Source organism: Sus scrofa, chromosome 7 (assembly GCF_054392235.1).
Source record: "Sus scrofa isolate SSC_HxYL_T2T_F1_AM1 chromosome 7, Sscrofa_HxYL_maternal_Yorkshire_Landrace_v2.0, whole genome shotgun sequence".
Taxonomy (NCBI): Eukaryota; Metazoa; Chordata; class Mammalia; order Artiodactyla; family Suidae; genus Sus; species Sus scrofa.
Genome location: NC_139389.1, coordinates 86,598,769 through 86,613,074, shown reverse-complemented (window position 1 = coordinate 86,613,074; position 14,306 = coordinate 86,598,769). Strand labels below are relative to the sequence as shown.

The 14,306-nt window shown below is 38.2% G+C and overlaps 1 long non-coding RNA gene across 1 annotated transcript in view; it reads left to right on the top strand.

The window, feature by feature from the left end:
* Positions 1-14,306, top strand: part of LOC146401713 (uncharacterized) — a 38,206-nt gene that overhangs the window by 9,747 nt on the left and 14,153 nt on the right. The window lies entirely within an intron of this gene.

Here is a 14,306-nt window from a genome sequence, read left to right as displayed (position 1 = left end):
TTTCTTATCAGACAGTTAATCATAAACTGATTTTTATCAATAAATTATTGGAAAAACTGCATAGCTGCTTGTAAATTAAGTTACACTTCTATCATACACCATACCAAAATACACCAAAATTAATTCTAGACTTAACTTTTAAAAATTAAAGAGGAGTTCTTGTTGTGGCTCAGTGGTAATGAACCCAACTAGTATCAATGAGTGGGTTCAATCACGGGCCCTCCTCAGTGCGTTAAGGATATGGCATTGCTGTGAGCTGCGGTGTAGGTCGCAGATACAGCTTGGATCCTGTGCTGCTGTGGTGCAGGCAAGCAGCTGCAGCTCCAATTAGACCCCTAGCCTGGGAACTTTCATATGCCATAAGCGAGGCCCTAAAAATAAATAAATAAACAAATAAATACAAAAAAAATTAATGACAAATGGAAAAATCAAAATCATAAAAGTGTGAGAATGTAGGTAAATATTTACATGACATGAGGCAGATTCTAATTATAACACCAGTAGCAGAAACTAAAAAGAAAAAGAGTGATTTTACATTAAAAAATTTAAACCTTCTATCCAAAAAATCACAATAAATAAAGGTAAATTTCTTTCTTTCTTTCTTTCTTTTTTTTTTTTTTTTTTTTGTCTCTTTTTAGCTATTTCTCGGGCCGCTTCCGCGGCATATGGAGGTTCCCAGGCTAGGGGTCGAATCAGCACTGTAGCCACCAGCCTACACCAGAGCCACAGCAATGTGGGATCCAAGCGCATCTGCAACCTACACCACAGCTCACGGCAACGCTGGATCGTTAACCCACTGAGCAAGGGCAGGTACCGAACCCGCAACCTCATGGTTGCTAGTCGGCTTCGTTAATCACTGCGCCACGACGGAACTCCCAATAAAGGTAAATTTCAAATGAAAAGTTAAGAAAGGATGTTACTTATGTATAAGTAACATATAACTAAAAGATTGTTAGTATTAATATTGACTCTTTTCTTATAGAAATATTGATAAAGATAAAACAGCCAATTTACCAAAAATAAATTAAGAAATTTAAATGGCCAATAAATCTATGAAAGATGATTTATATTCATAGTAGTTAAATAAGTGCAATTTAAAATAGTAAGATGGTGGGAGTTCCTACTGTGGTGCAGCAGAAACAAATCCAACTAGTATCCATGAGGATGTGGGTTTGATCCCTGGATTCGGCTCAGTTGGTCAGGGATCTTGCATTGCAGTGAGCTGTGGTGTAGGTCACAGATGAGTCTTGGGTCCTACATTGCTGTGGCTGTGTTGTAGGCTAGCAGCTATAGCTCCGATTCCACCCCTAGCCTGGGAACTTCCATATGCTGCGGATGCAGCCCTAAATAGCAATAATAAAATAAAAACAAAACAGTAAGATGCTGGAGTTCCCATTGTGGGTTAAGAATCTGACTAATATCCATGAGGATGTAGGTTTGCTCCCTGGCCTCACTCAGTGGGTTAAGGATCCAGTGGCCCTAAAAAAGACCAAGAAAAAAAAAAATAAAACAATAAGATGCCATTTTGTGCCAATTGTGTTGTTATCATTTTAAAGTGCATAAAACCCATCAGTGATGAGTATGCAAGGAAATAGGTACTTCCTTATACCTCTGGTAGAACTCTGAATTGGTACAACTGTAATGGAAAGCAACTTATCATCTTGTATCTACAGGTTAAAAAATGCCTACCCTTGGCCCAGCAATTGTGTTTCTAGGAATTTTTTGCAGTAGTTGTATAAGGAGTTACCTATTGAAATGTTCATTACAGCATTAATTTTAAAAGTGCAAGCAGCTCTAGGAGTTCCTGTAGTGGCTCAATGGTTAAAGAACTTGACTAGCATCCATGAGGATTTTGGTTCAATCTCTGGCCTCAGTTATTGGGTTAAGGATCTGGCATTGCCATGAGCTGTGGTCTAGGTTGCAGCTGCAGCTCAGATACTGCTGTTGCTGTGGCTGTGGCATAGGCCAGTGGCTACAGCTTCAATTTGACCCCTAGCCTGGAAACCTCTATATGCCATGGGAGCAGCCCTAAAAAGACAAAAAAAAAAAAAAGTGCAAGCAGTTCTAGATGTCTAATAGTATGGTAGTTTATAGTTAAAGTGTAATAAACCTAGAGAATGAAATATTATACTGCATTATCCTGGCATAAAAAGAGTAAAAGATGTCCATGGTATATTTCTAAGTTACAAAAAAAAAAAGAGCAGATTGCATCCAAGTGAAAAAATGACAAAAGGCTGGAATAGATATTTTCTCAAAAAAATTGCAAGTGGCCAATATGCACATGAAAATGATGTTGAGCATCATTAGTCATTAGGGAAATACAATTCAAAACTACAATGAGCTACCTACCACTTTACCACTTCACACCTTCTGGGATAGCTATAAAACCAACAGCAAGAAATAGAAAATAACAGGTGTTGGCAAGGATGTGGAGAAGTTGGAATGCTCATGTATTGCTGGTAGGAACATAAATGCTGCTGTGGAAAAGAGCTTGGCTGTTCCTCAATAGGTGAAACATAGGATTACCATGTAAGTCAGAAATTCCACTCTTAGGTAAAAAAATTACACATGAATGTTCATAGCCAAAAGATGGAAACAACTTAAATGTCCATCAGGTGATAAATGGATAAACAAAATGTGGTATATATATCCATATGATGGAACACTTCTTATTCCAGTGTGCTATAACACGGATGAACCCAGCAAATATGCTTAGTGAAAGAAGCCCGACACAAAAGGCCTGTATTGTATGATTATGTTCATCTGAAATATCCAGAATAGGTAAATCCATAGAAATAGAAAGCATATTCATAGTTGCCATGGGCTGGGAGAAGGAGAGAAATGGGCATGACTGCTTAAAGATTATGAGGTTTCCTTTTGTGATGCTGAAAGTGTTCTGGAATTAGATAGTGGTGAAGATTACACAGTACTGTGAACGTACTAAATGCCACTGAATTGTACACTTTAAAATAGTTAAAATGATGAAATTTATGTTATGTGAATTTTACTATAATAAAAAAGCACATTACAAAATAATAGGTATAGTTAGTTTTGTTTTTCCAGATGTATATGCATAGGAAGAAAAGTGAGAAAGATAAATATCAATCTATTCTGTTTGTTTATGGTGTCATTTAGGACTAATGTTCTAATTTTTCTACAATAATCCTAGATTACTTGAGCCCTTTTAAAAACATGCTCTAGAGTTAAGGATCCAGCATTGCCAAGGTGTAGGTCGCAGATGTGGCTTAGATCCAGTGTTGCCATGGCTGTGGTGTAGACCTGTAGCTGCAGCTCCAATTTGACCCCTAGCCTGAGAACTTCCATATGCCACAGGTGCAGCCATAAAAACAAAACAAAACAAAACATGCTGTAGAACAATATTTAATGAAATAGAGGAATGTTCATCATATATTCATATATTATTTAATCAAACCAGTATACTTGTTTTTTAAAAACACTCAATTTTTTAAGAGCAATTTTAGGTTTACCACAAAACCAAGAGGGAGGTACAGAGGTTTCCCATATACTCCCTGCCCAACACATGCATAGCTTCCTCCATTATTAACATCATTCACCAGAATGGTACTTTTTTTTAATGGTGACAGATGTTAACTAGATTTGTTGTGATCATTTAGCAATATATACAAATATTGAATCATTAGGCTGTACAGCTGTAACTAATATATTGTTATGTCAGTTATACCTCAAATTCTTTCTTATTTTTAATTTTTATTTATTTTTAAAAGGAATTTATTTTCTTTTTTCTTTTTTTTAGGGTCGCACCTGCAGCATTTGGAGGTTCCCGGCCTAGGAATCGAATTGGAGCCATAGCTGCCGGCCTATGCCACAGCCATGGCAACATCAAATCCCAGCCACATCTGTCACCTACACTACAGCTTGTGGCAATGCCAGATCCTTTAACCCACTGAGCAAGGCTGGGGATTGAACCCACATCCTTGTGGATACTAGTTGGGTTATTAACCCACTGAGGCACAATGGGAATTAGATGGGAATTCCTTTTTTATTGAAGTATAATTGATGTATAATACTATATAAATTATAAGTGTACAATATAGTAATTTACAATTTGAAAGTTTATATTCTATTTATAGTTACTATAAAATATTCTCAATATTCCCTGTGTAGTACAATATTACCTTGTATTTTATACCTAATAGTTTGTACCTCTTAATCCCCTAACCTATCTTGCCCCTCTCCTCTTCCCTCTCCCCTGTGGTAATTCCTAGTTTGTTTTCCATGTCTGTGAGTCTGGTTCTTTTCTGTTATTTTTACTACTTTTGTTGTATTTTTTAGATTCCACATATAAATAATATCATGCAGTATTTATCTTTCTCTGCTTGACTTATTTCACTCAGCATAATGCCCTCCAAATCCATTCGTGTTGCAGCAAATGACAAATTTTTATTTTTATTTTTTATGGCTGAGTAGTATCCCATTATATATATCACATCTTTATCCATTCATCTGTTGATGGACACTTAGTTTGCTTCTGTATCTTGGAAATTACAAATAATGCTGCTATGAACATTAGGATGCATCCAAACCAGCATATTTGAATGATCCCAATTTTATTGTAAAAACACATATACTGCATGGGACAAAAACCAATTGGAAGTATATATGTCAACATATTAATGGCTTAATGGCTATACTTCAATGGGGTGATTATAGGTGAATTTCACTTACTTTTCTTTTTTGGCCACCGCACGGCATATGGAATTCATGGGATAGGAAGAACAGAGCCAAGCCACAGCTATGGCAACTTGGGATCCTTAACCCACTGTGCTGGGCCAGGGATAGAACCTGCATCTCAGCACTCCAGAGACGCTGCCGATCCCATTGTGCCACAGTAGGAACTCCAATTTTATTAACTTTTTAAAAACACATTTTCAAAATTCTTCCAGTAAATATACATGTAAAATCTTCACAATCTGAGTTTTAAGTAGAACTTTAACATTTTCCTGCAGGAGACATGAGCATCACAGTAGTATGATAAGCTCCCTTTGTCTCTCCCCTTCAATCTATAACTAGTAAAACATCCATAACTCAAGAAAAGTTCCCCACCCAACACACCAGGATGATGGAGATATCTACACATCTGTACATGTGAAGGCAGATTGGCTTGGAACACATAGAGGAGGTGGAAGGGGAGAGAAACAGCAGAGGCTGTGCGTATATTCCTAGCCCCCTAGCTGCAGCAGCTAAACTTGGAATTCCAGAGAGCCCAGTGGCAGGAGGAGAAGCAGCAGACATGACTTCAGCCTCCTGGCCACATCAGTATCTATGGGCATAGGAAACTGGCCAGCTGCACTGATGTGACCAAGACTTCAGAACCTCTAACTGTGGTGGTACCCACAACACTCTTCCCCAGTTCATCCACCGTAGCAGAGCCTTCAAGCCATACAAAGCCAGACATGGTGGAGGTGCCCATGACCCTAGCTGCCCCAACCCATTCCCTCCCCTCACTGCAGTGACAATGCCTGCAACCCAGGCAACCTTGGATATGGCAAAGGTGCCCACCATCCCAGGGCCCCTGCTGGCTACTCTAGCAACAGCAGCATCACAAGCAGCAGCAAGGCACCAATAATCCCAGGAATGCAATCCGCTATATAACAAGGTCTCAAATGATACCTCTAGCAGAGGCAGTGGAGGATGGAAGGTGCTGATTCTTAAATATAGCCACAGCAGCTCAGGTAAGAGAAACCAAAAACTTGTACTATAGCTCCACCTACTGAAAAATAAAAGAAAGGTCTTCTAGTGATCAATCTGTTAAATTGTTAAAATCGAAGTAAACAAAGCTTTACCTAAATAAGCAAGGTGTTCACTACTTTAAATGCACTAGTAGAGACCAAATCATCAAGCACCATTTAAAAAATGGTAACCCAGTATCACAAAAAGAAAATGACAATTGTACAGAAACTAAAGTCACAGAAGATTGTAATCTGTTAGAGAACTCAAAATAGCTGCCGTGAAGAAACTCAACAAGCTACAAGAAAACACAGGAAAGGGAGTTCCCGTCGTGGCGCAGTGGTTAACGAATCCGACTAGGAACCATGAGGTTGCAGGTTCGATCCCTGGCTTCACTCAGTGGGTTAAGGATCTGGCATTGCTGTGAGCTGTGGTGTAGGTTGCAGACACAGTTAGGATCTGGCGTTTCTGTGCCTGTGGCGTAGGCCAGCAGCTACAGCTCTAATTAAACCCCAGCCTGGGAACCTCTGTATGCCAAGGGAGCGGCCCTACAAAAGGCAAAAAGACCCCCAAAAGAAAAAAAAAAAAAAAAAAAGGTCCAGGGCAAGATGGCCTCTCTGGTGAATTCTACCAAACATTCAAAGGTGATTTAATACCAGTCCTTCTCAAACTATTCCAAAAAATTGAAGAAGAGGCAATACTTCCTAACTTATTTTATGAGGCCATTATGCTGATACCAAAAGTGGACAAGGGCAACACAAAAAAGAAAATTCTAGGCCAATATCATTGATGAATATAGATATAAAAATCCTCAACAAAACATTAGCAAACCAAATACAATACTACATTTAAAGGATCATAAAGATGATCAATTAGGGTTTATTCCAGGTAGGTAAGGATGGCTCAACATCTGCAAATCAATCAATGTGATAACCACTTTAATAAAATGTAGGATAAAAATCATATGATCATCTCAATAGATGTAGAAAAAGCATTCTACAAGATTCAACATCCCATTTATGATTAAAAAACTCTCAATCACATGGGTGCAGAGGGAACACACCTCAACATAATAAAGGTCATTTATGACAAGCCCACAGCTAATATCATACTCAACAGTGAAAAACTCAAAGCTAGTCCTCTAAGATCAGGAAAAAGACAAGGATACAACCATTTTTATTCAAAGTATCATTGTAAGTCGTAGCCAGAGCAGTTTTACAAGAAGGAGAAATAAAAAAGTATTCAAATTGGAAAGGAAGAAATAAAACTGTCACTGTTAACAAATGACGTGATTTTATATATAGAAATCCTAAAGATTCCATCAAAAACTAGTAAAATAATGAATGAACACAGTAAAATTGCAGGGTACAAAGACAAAATACAAAAATGAGCTCCATTTCTATACACTAACAATGAATTATTAGAAAAAGAAATTAAGAAAACAATCACATTTACAATTACAACAAAAAGAATGATACATAGGAATAAATTCAACCAAGGAGGTGAAAAATCTGTACACTGACAGCCTAGGACATTTTTGAAACTGAAACTGAAACAGACACAAAGAAATGGAAACTACTCATGGATTGAAGAACTAACATTGTTTAAATGCTCATATTACCTAAAACAGATATCTACAGGAGTTCCCGTTGTGGCCCAGTGGTTAACGAATCCGACTAGGAACCATGAGGTTGCAGGTTCGGTCCCTGCCCTTGCCCGGTGGGTTAACAATCCGGCGTTGCCGTGGGCTGTGGTGTAGGTTGCAGACGTGGTTCGGATCCCACGTTGCTGTGGCTCTGGCGTAGGCCAGCAGCTACAGCTCCAATTAGACCCCTAGCCTGGGAACCTCCATATGCCGTGAAAGAGGCCCAAAGAAATAGCAAAAAGACCAAAAAAAAAAAAAAAAAAAAAAACCCAAAACCAAAAAACAAACAAAAAAAACCCCCAGATATCTACAGATTCAATGCAACCCTTTCAAAAATCCCAATGACATTTTTCACAGAAATAGAACAAAAAATTCTAAAATTTATATAGCATCACAAAAAGCCTCAAATAGCCAAAGCAATACTGAGAAAAAAGAACAAAGCTGGAGGTATCATACTCTCTATTTCATATTATACTACAAAGCTAGAGTAATCAAAACAGCATGGTACTGGCAGAGAAACAGACATATGGATCAATGGAACAGAATTGAGAACCTAGAAATAAACCCACATGTGTATGGACAACTGATTTATGACAAAGAAGCCAAGAACATACAATGGAGAAAGGAAAGTCTCTTCGATAAATGGTGTTGGGAAAAACCACACGGTCACATGAAAAAGAGTGAAATTAGACCACCCTCTTACACCATACCCCAAAATTAACTCAAAATGGATTAAAGACTTGAATGTAAGACCTGAAATCATAAAACTCCTAAAAGAAAACATGGGCAAAATGCTCTTTAACATTGGTCTTAGTAATATTTTTTTGGATATGTCTTCTCAGGCAAGGTAAACAAACTTAAAAATAAACAAATGGGACTGCATCAAACTAAAGAGCTTCTGCACAGCAAAGGAAACCATCAGCAAAACAAAGGCAGTCTAACTGAAGGGGAGAAGACATTTGCAACTCAAATATCTGATAAAGGGTTAATATTCAAAACATAAAAAACACATACAGCTCAACAACAACAAAAAACACACAGAGCCATGAATTTTCTCTCCCTAAACCCCCAGCTCAGTATGATGGAAAGTCCATTCCAAGCAGGTTTTTCTGGTAAGACAAAGCACCATCTACCCCCAGATCCCAGCCAAGAGCTATAATATCTCTCTGGGAAGCAGGCCATCAGCAGTTCTCATCTCTCCAAATTCCATGTTGTGGAGGCTAAATTTGAGGCAAATGTGGCCAAGACATCAAAGTCTCCCTTCTTCCACCTAGTTGCCACTCATTGAGCAGAGGTTCTACCTAAGGCATGGCAGGCTGAGAATACTGGGGTCCCAATTACCCTTACCCCAGTGTGCTCAAAAGGTTGTGTTAGGATGGAATTCCATACCAAGAGAGGCAAGCCAAGAAAACCAGAGATTACTGCCCTACTGACACCGCTCACAAAGCAGGGGATTCTTCCCAAGAGAAGCAGGCTACTATCTCCACCCAAGTTCTGAAGCTGATGCTGAGATTTTTCTCAGTGGCAGAGTTGGTTCTTTTTTTTTTTTTTTAGTTGTATAATGATCATAACAATCTAATTTCACAGGATTTCCATCCCACAGCCCAAGCACATCCCCCCACCCCCCAAACTGTCTCCTCCGGAGACGATAAGTTTTTCAATGTCTCTGAGTCAGCATCTGTTCTGCAAAGAAGTTCAGTCTGTCCTTTTTTCAGATTCCACATGTCAGTGAAAGCATTTGATGTTGGTGTCTCATTGTCTGACTGACTTCACTTAGCACGATAATTTCTAGGTCCATCCATGTTGCTAAAAATGTCAGTATTTCGTTCTTTTTAATGGCCGAGTAATATTCCATTGTGAATATGTACCACATCTTGATCCACTCCTCTGCCAATGGACATTTAGGTTGTTTCCATGTTTTGGCTATTGTAAATAGTGCTGAAATGAATATTGGAGTACATGTTCATGGTTTTCTCTGGATAGATGCCCAGGAGTGGGATTGCTGGATCAAATGGTAGTTCTATGTTTAGTTTTCTGAGGAATCACCATACTGCTTTCCACAGTGGTTGCACCAATTTAAAATCCCACCAACAGTGTACTAGGGTTCCTTTTTCTCCACACTCTCTCCAGCACTTATTGTTTGTAGACTTTTGGATGATGGCCATTCTGGCGGTGTAAGGTGGTACCTCATCATAGTTTTGATTTGCATTTCTCTAATAATCAGTGATGTTGAACATCTTTTCATGTGTTTTTTGGCTATCTGTATGTCTTCTTTGGAGAACTGTCTGTTTAGATCTTCTGCCCATTTTTTGATGGGGTTGTTTGTTTTTTTGGTATGGAGCTGCAGAAGGTGTTTCTAAATTTTGGAGATTAATCCCTTGTCAGTTGATTCATTTGCAAAGATTTTTTCCCATTCTGTGGGTTGTCTTTTCGTTTTGTTTAGGGTTTCCTTTGTTGTGCAGAAACTTTGAAGTTTGAGTAGGTCCCATTTGTTTATTTTTGTTTTATTGTCAATACTCTAAGAGGTGGACCTGAGAAGATGTTGCTGTGGTTTATGTCAGAGAGTGTTTGGCCTATGTTTTCCTCTAAGAGTTTTATAGTGTCTGGTCTTATATCTAGGTCTTTAATCCATTTGGAGTTTATTTTTGTGTATGGTGTTAGGGAGTGTTCTAATCTCATTCTTTTCCATGTGGCTGTCCAGTTTTCGCAGCACCACTTATTGAAGGGGCTGTCCTTTCTCCATTGTATATCCTTTCCTCCTTTGTCATAGATTAGTTGGCTGTAGGTGCATGGGTTTAATTCTGGGCTTTCTATCCTGTTCCACTGATCTATATTTCTGTCTTTGTGCCAGTACCATACAGTTTTAATGATTGTTGCTTTGTAGTATGGTCTGAAGTCCGGGTGCCTGATTCCTCCAGCTCCATTTTTCTTTTTCAGGATGTCTTTGGCTATTCTGGGTCTTTTGTGCTTCCAAAAAATTTTTAAAATATTATGTTCAAGTTCTGTAAAAAATATCTTTGGTAATTTGATAGGGATTGCATTGAATCTGTAGATTGCCTTAGGTAGTATAGTCATTTTGATAGTATTAACTCTTCCAATCCAAGAGCATAGTATGTCTTTCCATCTATTTGTGTCATCTTTGAATTCTTTAATCAGTGTCTTATAGTTTTCAGAGTACAGGTGTTTTGTCTCTTTAGGTAGGTTTACTCCTAGGTATTTTATTCTTTTAGATGTGATGGTAATGGGGTTGCTTCCCTAATTTCTTTTTCTGCTCTTTCATTGTTAGTGTATAGAAATGCCATTGATTTCTGTGTATTAATTTTGTATCCTGAGACTTTGCCAAAGTCATGGATAAGCTCTAAGAGTTTTCTTTTCTTTTCTTTTCTTTTTTTTTTTTTTTGTCTTTTGTCTGTTGTTGTTGTTTTTGCTATTTCTTGGGCCGCTCCCGCAGCATATGGAGGTTCCCAGGCTAGGGGTTGAATTGGAGCTGTAGCCACCGGCCTACGCCAGAGCCACAGCAACGCGGGATCCGAGCCGCGTCTGCAACCTGCACCACAGCTCACGGCAACGCCGGATCGTTAACCCACTAAGCAAGGGCAGGGATCGAACCCGCAACCTCATGGTTCCTAGTCGGATTCGTTAACCACTGCGCCATGACGGGAACTCCTCTAAGAGTTTTCTGGTAGAGTCTTTAGGATTCTCTAGGTATAGTATCATGTCATCTGCAAATAGCGATAGTTTTACTTCTTCCTTTCCAATTTGGATACATTTTATTTCTTTTACTTCTCTGATTGCCGTGGCTCAGACTTCCAAAACTATGTTGAAGAGTAGTGGCGAGAGTGGACATCCTTGTCTTGTTCCTGATCTCAGTGGGAATTCTTTCAGCTTTTCACCATTGAGAATGATGTTAGCTGTGGGTTTGTCATATATGGCCTTTATCATGTTGAAGTAGGTTCCCGCTATGCCCACTTTCTGAAGGGTTTTTTATCAGAAATGGATGCTGGATTTTGTCAAAGGCTTTTTCTGCGTCTATTAAGAGGATCATATGGTTTTTATTCTTCAGTTTTTTAATGTGGTGTATCACACTGATGGATTTGCAGATATTGAAGAACCCTTGCATCCCTGGGATAAATCCCACTTGATCATGATGTACAATCCTTTTAATGTATTGTTGGATGCAGTTTGCTGGTATTTTGTTGGGGATTTTTGCATCAATGTTCATCAGTGAAATTGGCCTGTAGTTTTCTTTTTTTGAGGTATCTTTGTCTAGTTTTGGTATAAGGGTGATGGTGGCCTCATAGAATGAGTTTGGGAGTATCCCTTCCTCTGCAATTTTTTGAAATAGTTTCAGAAGGATAGGTGTTAGCTCTTCGCTAAATGTTTGATAGAATTTGCCTGTGAAGCCATCTGGTCCTGGACTTTTGTTTGTTGGAAGTTTTTTAATCACAGTTTCAATTTCAGTTCTTGTGATTGGTCCATTCCTCTTTTCTATTTCATCTTGGTTTAGTCTTGGAAGATTGTACTTTTCTAAGAATTTGTCCATTTCTTCTAGGTTTTCTGTTTTATTGGCATATAGTTGCATATAGTAGTCTCTTATGATCCTTTGTATTTCTCTGATGTCTGTTGTTACTTCTTTTTTCATTTCTAATTTTATTGATTTGAGTCTTCTCTCTTTTTTGCTTGGTAAGTCTGGCTAGGGGTTTATCAATTTTGTTGATTTTTTCAAAGAACCAGCTTTTTGTTTCATTGATCTTTTCTATGGTTTTCTTTGTTTCTATTTCATTGATTTCTGCTCTGATCTTTATGGTTTCTTTCCTTCCACTAACTTTAGGTCTTGTCTGTTCTTCTCTCTCCAGCTGCTTTAGATGTAAAGTTAGGTTGTTTATTTGAGCTTTTTCTTGGTTCCTGAGGTGGGCTTGTATTGCTATAAACTTTCCTCTTAAAATGGCTTTTGCTACATCCCATAGATTTTGGAGTGTCATATCTTCGTTGTTATTTGCTGCTAGGTATTTTTTAATCTCCTCTTTAATTTCTTCAGTGATCCATTGGTTGTTTAGTAGCATGTTGTTTAGTCTCCACATGTTTGTGTTTTTTTGCAGTTTTTTTCTTGTTGTTGATTTCCAGCCAAATAGTGTGTGGTTGGAAAAGGTGCTTGATATGATTTCAATTTTCTTAAAGTTACCAAGGTTGGATTTGTAGCCCACGATGTGATCAGTCTTAGAGAATGTTCCATGTGCACTTGAGAAGAATGTGTATTCTGTTGCTTTTGGATGGAATGTCCTATAAATTTCTATTAAGTCCATCTGGTTTAATGCATCATTCAGGGCCTGTGTTTCCTTACTGATTTTCTGTCTGGTTGATCTGTCTATTGCTGTGAGTGGGGTGTTAAAGTCCCCCACTATTATTGTGTTATTGTTGATTTGTCCTTTTAAGGTTGTTAGCAGTTGCCTTATATATTGTGGTGAACCTATGTTGGGTGCGTAGATATTTAAAATTGTTATATCTTCTCCTTGGATTGATCCTTTGATCATTATGTAATGTCCTTCTTTGTCCCTTAAAATATTCTTCATTTTAAAGTCTGTTTTGTCTGATATGAGTATTGCTACTCCAGCTTTCTTTTGATCCTCTTTGCATGAAATATTTCTCCCATCCTCTCACTTTCAATTTGTATGTGTCCCTAGAAGTGAAGTGGGTCTCTTGAAGACAGCTAATATATGGGTCTTGTTTTTGTATCCATTCAGCCAGTCTATGTATTTTGGTTGGGGCATTTAGTCCATTAACATTTAAGGTAATTATTGATATGTATGTTTTTATTGCCATTTTATTCATTGCTTTGGGTTTGTTTTTGTTGCTCTTTTTTCTTTCCTTCTTCTCTTGTTCTTTTCTGCCTGGAGAAGTTCCTTTAGTATTTGTTGTAAGGCTGGTTTAGTGTTGCTGAATTCTCTCAGCTGTTGCTTATCTGTGAAGGTTTTGATTTCTCCTTCAAATCTGAATGAGAGCCTTGCTGGATAAAGTAATCTTGGTTGGAGGTTTTTTCCTTTCATCCCATTAAGTATATCATGCCACTCCCTTCTGGCCTGCAGAGTTTCTGCTGAAAAATCTGCCAATAACCTTATTGGATTTCCTTTGTATGTTATTTGTTTCTTTTCCCTTGCTGCTTTCAAGATTTTCTGTTTGTCTTTAATTTTGTTCAGTTTGATTAATATGTGTCTCAGTGTATTCCTCCTTGGGTTTATTTTATATGGTACTCGTTGTACTTCCTGGATTTGAGTGAGTGGTTCCTCTCCCTTGTTAGGGAAGTTTTCAGCTATTATCTCTTGGAATATTTTTTCTGTCCCCTTCTTTCTCTCTTCTCCTTCTGGCACCCCTATAATACAGATGTTGCTGCGTTTAATGTTGTCCCAGAATTCTCTGGGACTTTCTTCATTTGTTTTCAATCTTTTTTCTCTTTTCTGTTCCACATCTATGATTTCCACTAATCTGTCCTCCACCTCGCTTATTCATTCTTCTGCCTCCTATATTCTGTTGTTGGCGTCTTCTAATGAATTTTTTATTTCAGTTATTGTATTTTGCACCTTTTCTTGTTTAAGTTTGATATCTTGTATCTCTTTGCTCAGTGTTTCCTGTAAATTATCCATCTTTGCCTCCAGTTTATTTCCAATGTCTTGCATCATCTTCAGCATCAACAGTCTAAAGTCTTTTTCCTGGAGGCTAAGAATCTCCTCATCACTTAGCTGATTTTCTGGGGTTTTTCCTTTCTCCCTCATCTGAGTTATAGTTCTCTGTCTCTTCATTTTTATAAGCTTTTGATGTGGTGGCCTTTTTACAGATAATAGAGTTGTAACCCCTCTTACTTCTGGTGTCTGCCCCCCTATAGCTGAAGTCAGTATGGGGGGCTTGCTGTAGGCTTCCTGATGGGAGGGGCTGATGCCTGCCCCCTGGTAGGTGGAGC